General features: G+C 39.6%; 1 pseudogene; it reads left to right on the forward strand.

Moving 5' to 3' along the window:
• Positions 1-1,202: 1,202 nt before the first annotated feature.
• On the forward strand, positions 1,203-1,550 carry LOC110593840 (annotated as a pseudogene).
• Positions 1,551-13,231: the final 11,681 nt, after the last annotated feature.

Here is a 13,231-nt window from a genome sequence, read left to right on the forward strand (position 1 = left end):
CATTTATATCTTTTAAAACAATAAATCATATTGTACATGCTCTTTGGGACCAGATTTGTTCTTTCCACAATATATAATGGATGTCTTCCTTAATACACAGATTTATCTCCGTTTCTAATGATTTCAGAGTATTTATTGTGTGACTTAATTTAAGCCATTTTTATTTAAGCATTCCCTATCATTGAAAATTTAGGTAATTTCTACTTTGTTGCCATTAAAGAATTCTGCAATGGACATCCTTATAGTTGTCCTGACTCCCCTCTCTGCCTTCATTTAAGACACTCTCAAACAGGGCCTCCAAGTCTTTCAGGGAATAGCTGCCATTCCAGACATAGATGGGGTCAAATCCAGTTCTTAGTGCTGTGTGGGCAGGGTCTCATCAAAGGAAAAAGTGAACCAAAGGTTGAGCTGTGGGCCAAGGAGAGTCTTCAAGACATTTTACTCTTCCTGCTGAGTATCTTCCCCTTCTGTTAATTCTGTATTAATAATGGTGGCCAGCGGTGCCTGGGTGGCTCAGTCGGTTAAGTGTCTGCCTTCCGCTCAGGTCATGATCGCAGCGTCCTGGGATGGAGCCCCATGTCGGGCTCCTTGCTCAGCAAGGAGTCTGCTTCTCCCTCTGCCTCTCCCCCAGCTTGTGTTCTCTCTCTCTCTCTCACTCACTCTCTCTCTCAAATAAATAAATAAAATCTTTAAAAAAAATAGTGGTTGACCATCTATATAATCCTTTCCCTAGGAAAGTGGTAGACTTCCTCAGCCGTAGTTACTGGAGTGGAAGTTGCATTTACCCTGAAGGGCAGTTAGCCTTGTTTAAAAAAAAAACAAAAAACAAAAAACAACTATTCGTCTATCTATCTATTTATCTACCATCCATTTATCTATCGATTGGTCTGTATATCTGTCTAGCTGAAATTTGTAAATAAAGCCAAAAGATCCCAGCATGTCCATTCTGTTTTTTTCCTAGTGCAGAATTTTATTTTACTTTTTTTCAGCTTTATTGAGATATAATTGACAAAAAGAATTGTAAGATACTTGAAGTGTACATTGTGATGATTTGATACTTGCATATCTTTTCAGTGTCATCTAGAATACTGAGTAACAAGCCCACCTAAGTGTTGACTATTTAGGGCAGGGGTCAGCAAACATATCCTATAAAAAGCCAGGAAACAGTCCTCTTCTGGGGACGGCGTCCATAAGCATTCAGAATGGTCCAGCGTTAGACCTACAGTCGTAGGCTGTCCTATAATACAGCCTCTAACAAAACTAGGCTGTCCCGAACCCCTGGTAATAGAATCGTTTACCTTTATACCCAGAAGGTTGGGAAAGCACCAAAATCTGCACGTGGCGTGTGCCCAGGCCGACTTCGAGGAGTTCGTGCTGTGAGACCTAAAGTCCTTATGAGGTTGTCCAAAACGAAAAAACACGTCAGCAGGGCCTATGGTGGTTCCATGTGTGCTAAGTGTGTTCGTGACAGGATCAAGCATGCTTTCCTTATTGAGGAGCAGAAAATCGTTGTGAAAGTGTTAAAGGCCCAAGCACAGAGTCAGAAAGATAAATTAAAAAATGAAGCCTTTTTGAGTAATAAAAAAAATCAGAAGGCTTAAAAAAACAAAAACAAAAACCAGATAACAAATATTTTAGGCTCTTCAAGCCGTATTTTCTCTCTCACAATTAATCAACTTTGCCACAGATAGTAGGAAAACAAATGTGTGTGACTATATTCCAATAAAACTTTATTTACAGAAACATGAGGCAGACCGGAATGGCCCATACGCCTTAGTTTCCTGATACCCTGCTCTAGGGGAATGTAATTTTGTTTACTATTTACTAATAACTGGCAAGGAACAAATTGTTTTTGTCTGGTAGAGATGCAAATGATTTATGTGCAATAGAAAGATAACCCAGTGGTTATGCTTTTATTGCCTTGTAGGACACTAGCTAGTTTAGAATCTGATTTAGCAAACTTCATGCAGCAATCCCCCTCCTGTATGTATTGATTTCTGTATCCAGCTTTGTCATCCTGCTGGTTCTCTCACTGGTAATTAAATAAAACTTTGGCATATGCTCATTGTTTATATGAGAATCGTGTTTTTAACTTTTTGAAAATTTTACTTTGATAGCCTGACAACCCTTAAGAAAAAGGAATTTGCAATGAGCATAACCTTCAAAGGTCAGCTCAGGCTTGCATCTGCTGCTTTCTGCAACAGATCTGTCTGGCTTTCTGTTTGTCTCTCCCTTGGTGTGACCAGATTACTTACTGTCCCTGTAGCCTCACCTTTTGTCCCTAAGAAGCTCCACTTTTTGAGGACAGGGCATCCTCATTGACAGAGAGATAGTCTTGTTTCTAAACATTTGTGACTGTTCTGCTAAATACATGGCTGTGGCCAGTAGATTAGTTCCATTAGCAACTCACTTAGGACAAGTAACACATTTAGCTAGATTATTAAAAAAAATAAAAGGTCTTTACACTCTTTCCTGTTATGATTTCATCCTGAAAATAAAACCAAGCCTATTAATACTCTCAGGGCTTGGCAGAGACCCTTGTACTCAAGGGTTACCCTGCAGGACACTCTGCCTTAGGGGTTCACTTTCACCCCCAGTGACCAAGCATCTATGCTCAGCATCCCCTTCTTGCTCAGAGCTTTGATGTATTTTTTTCTTTTTAGAAAGCTGTTTTGTGTTTACTGTATACAGGATGTGATTCTTCACTCTTTTTCTGCATCATCTTATTTGATCCCCCCCCCCCCCAGCCACCCTAGAAGGCTACTACTCTTTATACTACCACTTCCTTGCATCTGCTGCTTTCTATCACTCTTTACAAAGGAGAAATCTGAGAACTCAAAGAAGGCTAGGCCCTTGCTCAAGGTCACATGGCCGGTAAATGGCAGGGTTAGGGTTTTAACCTAGTTCTGTCTACCGCCCAAAATTCAAGCTCTTAGTCTGTATTCCCCAACTCCCTATTCCTAGATCTACTCTCTGGGCCTGTCTTCAGATCAGACCTAGCTTCATTCTTGGGCCTTTATGACTATGGAAGGTGAGATTGTACTAATACTAAAATTTCTTTCTTCGTCTTCTTCTTTTTAATCAATAGTTATTTCAGAGTTTTAGATTCACAGCAAAATAGAAGGGAAAGTACAGAGATATACTCCCTGCCCCCAAACATGCACAGCATCTCCCATCATCAATATCCCCCACCAGCTTGGACTGGTTATAATTGATGAGCCTATATTGACCTATCATAATCACCCAAAGTCTATAGTTTACATTACAATTCACTCGTGGTGTTGTACATCTATGGGTCTGGAAATGTATAATGACATGTATTTAACATTATGATATCATACAGAGTACTTTTACTGCCCTAATCATTCCTCCCTCTCCCCTGATCTCTGGCAACCACTGATCTTGTTACTGTCTCCATGGTTTTGTATTTTCCAGAATGTAATATAGATGGAATCATAAGTATGTAGCCTCATATAGATTGGCTTCTTTCACTTAGTAATATGTGTTTAAGGTTCCTCTATGTCTTTTTATGGCTCAATAATGCATTTCTTTTTAGTGATGAATAATATTCCCTTGTCTGGGTGTACCAGTTTATCCATTCACCTACTGAAGGACATTTTGCTTGCTTCCAAATTTGGGGAATTATGAAGAAAGCTGCTACAAACATCCATGTGCAGGTTTTTGTTTGGACATAAGTTTTCAACTCCTTTGGGTAAATATCAAGGAGCAACAATTGCTGGATTGCATGGTAAGAGTATGTTTAGTTTTGTGAGAAACCACCAAACTGAATTCAGAAGTGGCTGTACCATCTTGCATTCTCACCAGCAATGAATGAGAATTCCTGTTGCTCCATATTCTTGCCATCATTTGATGTTGTCAGTGCTCTGGACTTGGGCCATTCTAACAGGTATATAGTGATATCTGATTGTTGTTTTAATTTACATTTCCCTGATGACATATAATGTGGAGTATCTTTTCATATGCTTATTGGCATCTATATATTTTCTTTGGAGTGATGTCTGTTAAGGTCCTTGGCCCATTTTTAAATTGGGTTATTTGTTTTTTACCATGGAGTTTTAAGGGCTCTTTGTTTATTTTGGAGGAGTCATTTACAGGATGTGTGTTTTTCAAATATTTTCCCCCAGTCTGTATTTTGTCTTCTCATTCTCTTGATACTGTCTTACAGAGCAGAAGTTTTTGATTTTAGTGAAGTCCAGCTTACTGATTATTTATTTCATGGATTGAGCACTTGGTGTCATATATAAAAAGTCAACACGCTACCTAAGGTCCTCTAGATTTTCTCCTATGTTATCTTCTAGGAGTCTATTTTTTCTGATTTACATTTAGGTCTGTGATCAATTTTAGGTTAATGTTTGTGAAGGGTATAAGGTCTGTGTCTAGATTATTCTTCCACATGTGGATGCCCAGGTGTTCCAGCATGATTTGTTGAAGAGACTATTTTTGCTCCATTGTATTGCTTCTGCTCCTTTGCTCCTTTCTCCAATACCATACTGTCTTGATGACTCTAGCTTTATAGTAAGTCTTGAAGTCTGATAGTGTCAGTCTTGCAACTTTGTTCTTCTTCCTCAATATTGTGTTGAGGGTATTCTGAGTCTTTTGCCTCTCCATAAATTTTAGAATGAGTTTGTCAATATCTGGACATCTCAATTTCTAGGATTTTGATTGGGATTGCATTGAATCTGTGGATCAAATTGGGAAGAACTGACATCTTGATGCTTCCTATCCATGAACATGGGATATCTTTCCATTTATTTAGTTCATATTTTATTTCTTTCATCATAGTTTTGTCATTTCCTCATATAGACCTTATGCATGTTTTGGTCAATTTATACCTACATATTTCATTTTTGGGGTGCTAATGTAAATGATACTGTTTTTAGTTTTAGATTCTACTTATTCATTGTTGGTATATAGGAAAGAAATTAACATTTGTATATTAACCTTGTCCCCACAACCTCACTGTAATCACTAATTAAGTTAGTTCCAAGATTCTTTGTGAATTAGCTTGGATTTTTTTAAATTTAGGATTTTCTGTAAAAGTGATCATGTCATCTGAGAACAAAGATAGTTTTATTTCTTCCTTCTTAATCCATATACTTTTTTTTTTATTATGGCACCATACATTACATCATTAGTTTTTGATGTAGGGTTCCATGATTCATTGTTTGTGTATAACACCCAGTGCTCCATGCAATACATGCCCTCCTTAATACCCATCCCGACTAACCCATCTCCCCACCCCCCTCCCTTCTAGAACCCTCAGTTTGCTTCTCAGAGTCCATAGTCTCTCATGGTTTGTCCTCCCCTCCGATATTCCCCCCTTCATTTTTCCCTTCCTATTTTCTTCTTCTTCTTCTTCTTCTTCTTTTTTTAACATATAATGTATTATTTGTTTCAGGCGTACAGTTCTGTGATTCATCAGTCTTACACAATTCACAGCACTCACCATAGCACATACCCTCCCCAATGTCCATCACCCAGCCCCCCCATCCCTCCAACCCCCCACCACTCCAACAACCCTCAGTTTGTTTCCTAAGAGTCTCTTACGGTTTGTCTACCTCTGTGGTTTCATCTTGTTTCATTTTTTCCTCCCTTCCCCTGTGATCCTCTGTCTTGTTTCTCAAATTCCTCCTATCAGTGAGATCATATGATACTTGTCTCTCTGATTGACTTATTTCGCTTAGCATAATACCCTCTAGTTCCATCCATGTCATTGCAAATGGCAAGATTTCGGATTTTTTGATGGCTGAATAATATTCCAGTGTGTGTGTGTGTGTGTGTGTGTGTGTCTATATATATATATGTATACATATACATACCACATCTTCTTTATCCATTCATCTGTTGATGGACATCTTGGCTCTTTCCACAGTTTGGCTATGGTGGACATTGCTGCTATAAACATTGGGGTGCATGTACCCCTTTGGATCACTACATTTGTATCTTTGGGGTAAATACCCAGTAGTGCAATTACTGGATCATATGGTATCTCTATTTTCAACTTTTTGAGGAACCTCCATACTGTTTTCCAGAGTGGTTGCACCAGCTTACATTCCCACCAACAGTGTAGGAGGGTTCCCCTTTCTCCTCATCTTCGCCAACATCTGTCATTTCCTGACTTGTTAATTTTAGCCATTCTGACTGGTGTGAGGTGGTATCTCATTGAGGTTTTGATTTGTATTTCCCTGATGCCAAGTGATGTTGAACACTTTTTCATGTGTCTGTTGGCCATTTGGATGTCTTCTTTGCAGAAATATCTGTTCATGTTTTCTGCCCATTTCTTGATTGTATTGTTTGTTCTTTGGGTGTTGAGTTTGATAAGTTCTTTATAGATTTTGGATACTAACCCTTTACCTGGTATGTCATTTGCAAATATCTACTCCCATTCTGTCGGTTGTCTTTTGGTTTTGTTGACTGTTTCTTTTGCTGTGCAAAAGCTTTTAATCTTGATGAAGTCCCAATAGTTCATTTTAGCCCTTGCTTCCCTTGCCTTTGGTGAAGTGTCTAGGAAGAAGTTGCTGTGGCTGAGGTCGAAGAGGTTGCTGCCTGTGTTCTCCTTTAGGATTTTGATGGACTCCTGTCTCACATTTAGGTCTTTCATCCATTTTGAGTCTACTTTTGTGTGTGGTGTAAGGAAATGGTCCAGTTTCATTCTTCTGCATGTGGCTGTCCAATTTTCCCAACACCATTTGTTGAAGAGACTGTCTTTTTTCCATTGGACATTCTTTCCTGCTTTGTTGAAGATGAGTTGACCATAGAGTTGAGGGTCCATTTCTGGGCTCTCTATTCTGTTCCATTGATCTATGTGTCTGTTTTTGTGCCAGTACCATACTGTCTTGAGGATGACAGCTTTGTAATAGAGCTGGAAGTCCGGAATTGTGATGCCGCCAGCTTTGCTTTTCTTTTTCAACATTCCTCTGGCTATGCGGGGTCTTTTCTGGTTCCATACAAATTTTAGGATTATTTGTTCCATTTCTTTGAAAAAAGTGGATGGTATTTTGATGGGGATTGCATTGAATGTGTAGATTGCTCTAGGTACCATTGACATCTTCACAATATTTGTAATTCCAATCCATGAGCATGGAACATTTTTCCATTTTTTGTGTCTTCCTCAATTTCTTTCATGAGTATTTTATAGTTTTCTGAGTACAGGTCCTTTGCCTCTTTGGTTAGATTTATTCCTAGGTATCTTATGGTTTTGGGTGCAATTGTAAATGGGATGGACTCCTTAATTTCTCTTTCTTCTTCTTGTTGTTGGTGTATAGAAATGCCACTGATTTCTGTGGATTGATTGTATATCCTGCCACTTTACTGAATTCCTGTATGAGTTCTAGCAGCTTTGCGGTGGAGTCTTTTGGGTTTTCCACGTAAAGTATCATATCATCTGCAAACAGTGAGAGTTTGACTTTTTCTTTGCCGATTTGGATGCCTTTTATTTCTTTTTGTTGTCTGATTGCTGTAGCTAGGACTTCTAATACTATGTTGAATAGCAGTGGTGATAGTGGACATCCCTGCTGCATTCTCGACCTTAGGGGGAAAGCTCTCAGTTTTTCCCCATTGAGAATGATATTCGCTGTGGGTTTTTCATAGATGGCTTTTATGATATTGAGGTATGTACCCTCTATCCCTATACTCTGAAGACTTTTGATCAAGAAAGGCTGCTGTCCTTTGTCAAAAGCTTTTTCTGCATCTATTGAGAGGATCATATGATTCTTGTTCTTTCTTTTAATGTATTGTATCACGTCGATTGATTTGCGGATGTTGAACCAACCTTGCAGCCCAGGGATAAATCCCACTTGGTCATGGTGAATAATCCTTTTAATGTACTGTTGGATCCTATTGGCTAGTATTTTGGTGAGAATTTTTACATCCATGTTCATCAAGGATATTGGTCTGTAATTCTCCTTTTTGATGGGGTCTTTGTCTGGTTTTGGGATCAAGGTAATGCTGGCCTCATAAAATGAGTTTGGAAGTTTTCCTTCCATTTCTATTTTTTGGAACAGTTTCAGAAGAACAGGTATTAATTCTTCTTGAAATGTTTGGTAGAATTCCCCTGGGAAGCCATCTGGCCCTGGGCTTTTGTTTGTTGGGAGATTTTTGATGACTGCTTCAATTTCCTTCGTGGTTATAGTCCTGTTCAGGTTTTCTATTTCTTCCTGGTTCAGTTTTGGTAGTTGATACATCTCTAGGAATGCGTCCATTTCTTCCAGGTTATCTAATTTGCTGGCATAGAGTTGCTCATAATATGTTCTTATAATTGTTTGTATTTCTTTGCTGTTGGTTGTGATCTCTCCTCTTTCATTCATGATTTTGTTGATTTGGGCCATTCCTCTTTTCTTTTTTTTTTTTTTAAAGATTTTATTTATTTATATGACAGAGAGACACAGTGAGAGAGGGAACACAAGCAGGGGGAGTGGGAGAGGGAGAAGCAGGCTTCCCGCGGAGCAGGGAGCCCGATGCGGGGCTCGATCCCAGGACCCTGGGACCATGACCTGAGCCGAAGGCAGACGCGTAACGACTGAGCCACCCAGGCGCCCCCATTCCTCTTTTCTTTTTGATAAGTCTGGCCAGGGGTTTATCAATCTTGTTAATTCTTTCAAAGAACCAGCTCCTAGTTTCGTTGATCTGTTCTACTGTTCTTTTGGTTTCTATTTCATTGATTTCTGCTCTGATCTTTATTATTTCTCTTCTCCTGCTGGGTTTAGGCTTTATTTGCTGTTCTTTCTTCAGCTCCTTTATTTTTTTTATTTTTTATTTTTTTAAAGATTTTATTTATTTATCAGAGAGTGAGTGAGAGAGAAACAGCATGAGAGAGGAGAGGGTCAGAGGGAGAAGCAGGCTCCCCGCTGAGCTGGGAGCCCGATGTGGGACTCGATCCCAGGACCCTGGGATCATGACCTGAGCCGAAGGCAGTCGCTCAACCAACTGAGCCACCCAGGCGCCCTCTCCAGCTCCTTTAGGTGTAGGGTTAGGTTGTGTACTTGAGACCTTTCTTGTTTCTTGAGAAAGGCTTGTATTGCTATATACTTTCCTCTTAGGACTGCCTCTGCTGCATCCAAAAGATTTTGAACAGTTGTGTTTTCGTTTTCATTGGTTTCCATGAATTTTTTTAATTCTTCTTTAATTTCCTGGTTGACCCATTCATTCTTTAGTAGGATGCTCTTTAGCCTCCATGTATTGGAGTTCTTTCTGACTTTCCTCTTGTGATTGAGTTCTAGTTTCAAAGCATTGTGGTCTGAAAATAGGCAGGGAATGATCCCAATCTTTTGGTACCAGTTGAGACCTGATTTATGACCTAGGATGTGATCAATTCTGGAGAATGTTCCATGGGCACTAGAGAAGAATGTGTATCCCATTGCTTTGGGATGGAATGTTCTGAATATATCTGTGAAGTCCATTTGGTCCAGTGTGTCATTTAAAGTCTTTATTTCCTTGTTGATCTTTTGCTTAGATGATCTGTCCATTTCAGTGAGGGGGCTGTTAAAGTCCCCCACTATTATTGTATTGTTGTCAATGTGTTTCTTTGCCTTTGTTATTAATTGGCTTGTATAATTGGCTGCTCCCATGTTAGGGGCATAGATATTTACAATTGTTAGATCTTCTTGTTGGATAGACCCTTTAAGTAGGATATAGTGTCCTTCCTCATCTCTTATTACAGTCTTTGGTTAAAAATCTGATTTGTCTGGTATAAGGATTGCCACCCTAGCTTTCTTTTGGTGTCCATTAGCATGGGAAATGGTTTTCCACCCCCTAACTTTCAATCTGGGGGTGTCTTTGGGTCTAAAACAAGTCTCTTGCAGACAGCATATTGATGGGTCTGGTTTTTTAATCCAATCTGATAGCCTGTGTCTTTTGATTGGGGCATTTAGCCCATTTACATTCAGGGTAACTATTGAAAGATAGGAATTTAGTGCCATTGTATTGCCTGTAAGGTGACTGTTACCGTATATTGTCTGTGTTCCTTTCTGGTCTATTTTGCATTTAGGCTCTCTCTTTGCTTAGAGGACCCCTTTCAATATTTCTTGTAGGGCTGGTTTCGTGTTTGCAAATTCCTTTAGTTTTTGTTTGTCCTGGAAGCTTTTTCTCTCTCCTTCTATTTTCAATGACAGCCTAGCTGGATATAGTATTCTTGGCTGCTTATTTTTCTCGTTTGGTGCTCTGAATATATCATGCCAGTCTTTCTGACCTGCCAGGTCTCTGTGGATAGGTCTGTTGCCAATCTAATGTTTCTACCCTTGTAGGTTACATATCTCTTCTCCCGAGCTGCTTTCAGGATTTTCTCTTTGTCTCTGAGACTCATAAGTTTTACTATTAGATGTCGGAGTGTTGACCTATTTTTATTGATTTTGAGAGGGGTTCTCTGTGCTTCCTGGATTTTGATGCCTGTTTCCTTCCCCAAATTAGGGAAGTTCTCCGCTATAATTTGCTCCAGTATACCTTCTGTCCCTCTCTCTCTTTCTTCTTCTTCTGGGATGCCAATTATTCTAATGTTGTTTCGTCTTATGGTATCACTTATCTCTCAAATTCTGCCTTTGTGATCCAGTAGTTGTTTATCTCTTTTTTCTCAGCTTCTTTATTTTCCATCATCTGGTCTTCTATATCACTGATTCTCTCTTCTGCCTCATTTATCCTAACAGTTAGCGCCCCCATTTTTGATTGCACCTCATTAATAGCCTTTTTGATTTTGACTTGGTTAGATTTTAGTTCTTTTATTTCTCCAGAAAGGGTTTCTCTAATAATTTCCATGCTTCTTTCAAGCCCAGCTAGTATCTTTAAAGTGATGATTCTGAACTCTAGATCCAACATCATACTAATGTCTGTATTGAGTAGGTCCCTGGCAGTCGGTATTACCTCTTGTTCTTTTTGTTGAGGTGATTTTTTCCGTCTTGTCATTTTGTCCAGAGGAGAATAGATGAATGAGAGAACAAAATGCTAACAGGGTAACAACGTCTCCAGAAAATATACACTAAACAAATCAGAAAAGACCTGAAGCCTGGGGAAAAGAAAGGGAAAGAAAGAAAAAAGAAAAAGAAAAAGATAAAGATAAAAACAAACAAAAAGAGAAAAAAACAAAACAAAACAAAAAACCAAAATATGATCAAATATGATCAGCCTGTTGCATAGATCAGTGCCACACACTAGATTTTGGGTGTATTTTGGTCTGTTAGAAGAAAGTGCCTCCCAAAATTTTAAAGAAAGAAAAACTTATATATGTACAAAAATAAGTGTTGATATGATGAAGGGATGCAATATGACAGTAAAGATGGAAATTATTAAAAATTTTATAAAAGGAATTGATAAGAAGTTGTTTGAAAAAAGAAAGAAGAGGGATTTAAAAAAAAAAGAAAAAAAAAGGGAGAGAATGTGATCAGGCAGAAGAGTAGAACAAAACCATACACTAGAGATTTAGGGTATATTTTGATCTGTTAGAAGAAACTATCTCAAAATTTTAAAGAGAGAACAACTTATATATACATGCCAAAAATATGGGTAACTACTATGAAGGGATAGAATATGACTCTAAAAATGAAAAATAAAAATGTTTTTTAAAAAAGGGATTGATAAGATGTTGGTTGAAAAAGGGGAAAAGAAAAATTAAAAAAAAAGACAGTTAAAAAAAATTAACTTTGAAAGACTAAAGAATCATGGTAAAAAAGCCATGGATTCTATGTGTATTATTCCCCTAGTGCTGGATTTCTGCCGTTCTCATTGATTGGTAAATTTGGTCTTGGCTGGCTGTTCTCACTGATCTTCTGGGGGAGGGGCCTGTTGCCGTGGTTCCCAAATGTGGTTGCTGGAGGTGGAATTGCCCCGCCCTTGCCCGGTTGGGCTAAGTAATCTGCTTGGGTTTGCTCTTGGGAGCTTTTGTTCCCTGCAAGCTTTCCATACAGCTTTGGAGGCTGAGAGTGAAAATGGCAGCCTCCCAATCTCCGCCGCAGAGGACCCGAGAATTCGGGCCCCGCTCCTCAGTGAGCGCCCAGAGAAAAGCAGTCAATCACTCCCGTCTCCCCGCTCTCTGGCCGCACTCTGTGCTCACCCAGCCTGTGACTGAGCGTTTCTATCTCTGGCACCCGACCCTGTGTGGAGTCTCCAAACCCAGCAGATCCCTGCGGTGGACTCCCGTGCCGCTCCTCCCAGGGGAGGAAGGGGAGTCTCCCCGGATCTGCCGCTTGTTGGGTCCCTGCTGGAGGAGCAGTGGCCCGACTGTGCTGCGGATCACGGTTTATGGCAACCGGGAGCTGAGAGCCCGCGCCTGAGCTCCGTCTCTGCAGCCGGTTTCCCCACTCCAATACCTGGGAGCTCTGCCACACTCAGGCACCCCCGGACTTTCTGTGACCCCGAGGGTCCTGAGACCACACTGTCCCATGAGGTTTCCACCCCCCGCTTAGCCACTGGAGCGAGGTCCCTCAGCGGAGTGGACTTCTAAAAGTTCTGATTTTGTGCTCTGCTGCTCTATCACTTGCCAGAAGCGGCCCACGGAGGCCCCCTCCCCCGCCGCCTATCCTCCCAAATATCGGCTCTGATTCACTTCTCTGCACGTCCTACCTTCGAGAAAGTGGTCGCTTTTCTGTTCAGAGAGTTGTTGCTATTCTTTTCTTTGATTTCCTGTTGAGTTTGTAGGTGTTCAGAATGGTTTGATCCCTATCCAGCTGAATTCCTGGGAGGAGACGAAATCCAGGTCTCCTACTCCTCTGCCATCTTGCTCCGCCCCCTGTAGTTCAAAATTTTTGATGGTTTTGTAAATGGTATTGGTGTTTAATTTTAAGTTCTTATTATTTGTTGCTAGTACACAGAACTATAATTTTTAAATATATTGATCTTATATTGTGGATCGTTCCTGAACTCTTACATTAGTTTTGGAAACTTTTTTGTAGGTCATATGGGAACTTTTCTTTTTACATAGATGATCATGTCAATGGTGAATAAAGATAGCATTACTTCAATCTGAATTTATTTATTTATTTAGACTTTTTCCACTCACTGGAACTCCAGCACAATGTTTAATAGAAATGGTGAGACTGCACATTCTTGCTTATTCCTGATTTTAGGGGTAAAGTATTTAGACTTTCACCATTAATAATTATGTTAGCTATATTATTTTTGTAGATATGATTATCTGGTTGAGGAGTTCTATCAGTTTGCTGAGATTTTTAGAAAATCAGAAATAAATGGTGGATTTTGTTGAACTCTTTTTTGGCATCAATTGAAA

The sequence above is a fragment of the Neomonachus schauinslandi genome, chromosome 16, assembly GCF_002201575.2.
Source record: "Neomonachus schauinslandi chromosome 16, ASM220157v2, whole genome shotgun sequence".
NCBI lineage: Eukaryota > Metazoa > Chordata > Mammalia > Carnivora > Phocidae > Neomonachus > Neomonachus schauinslandi.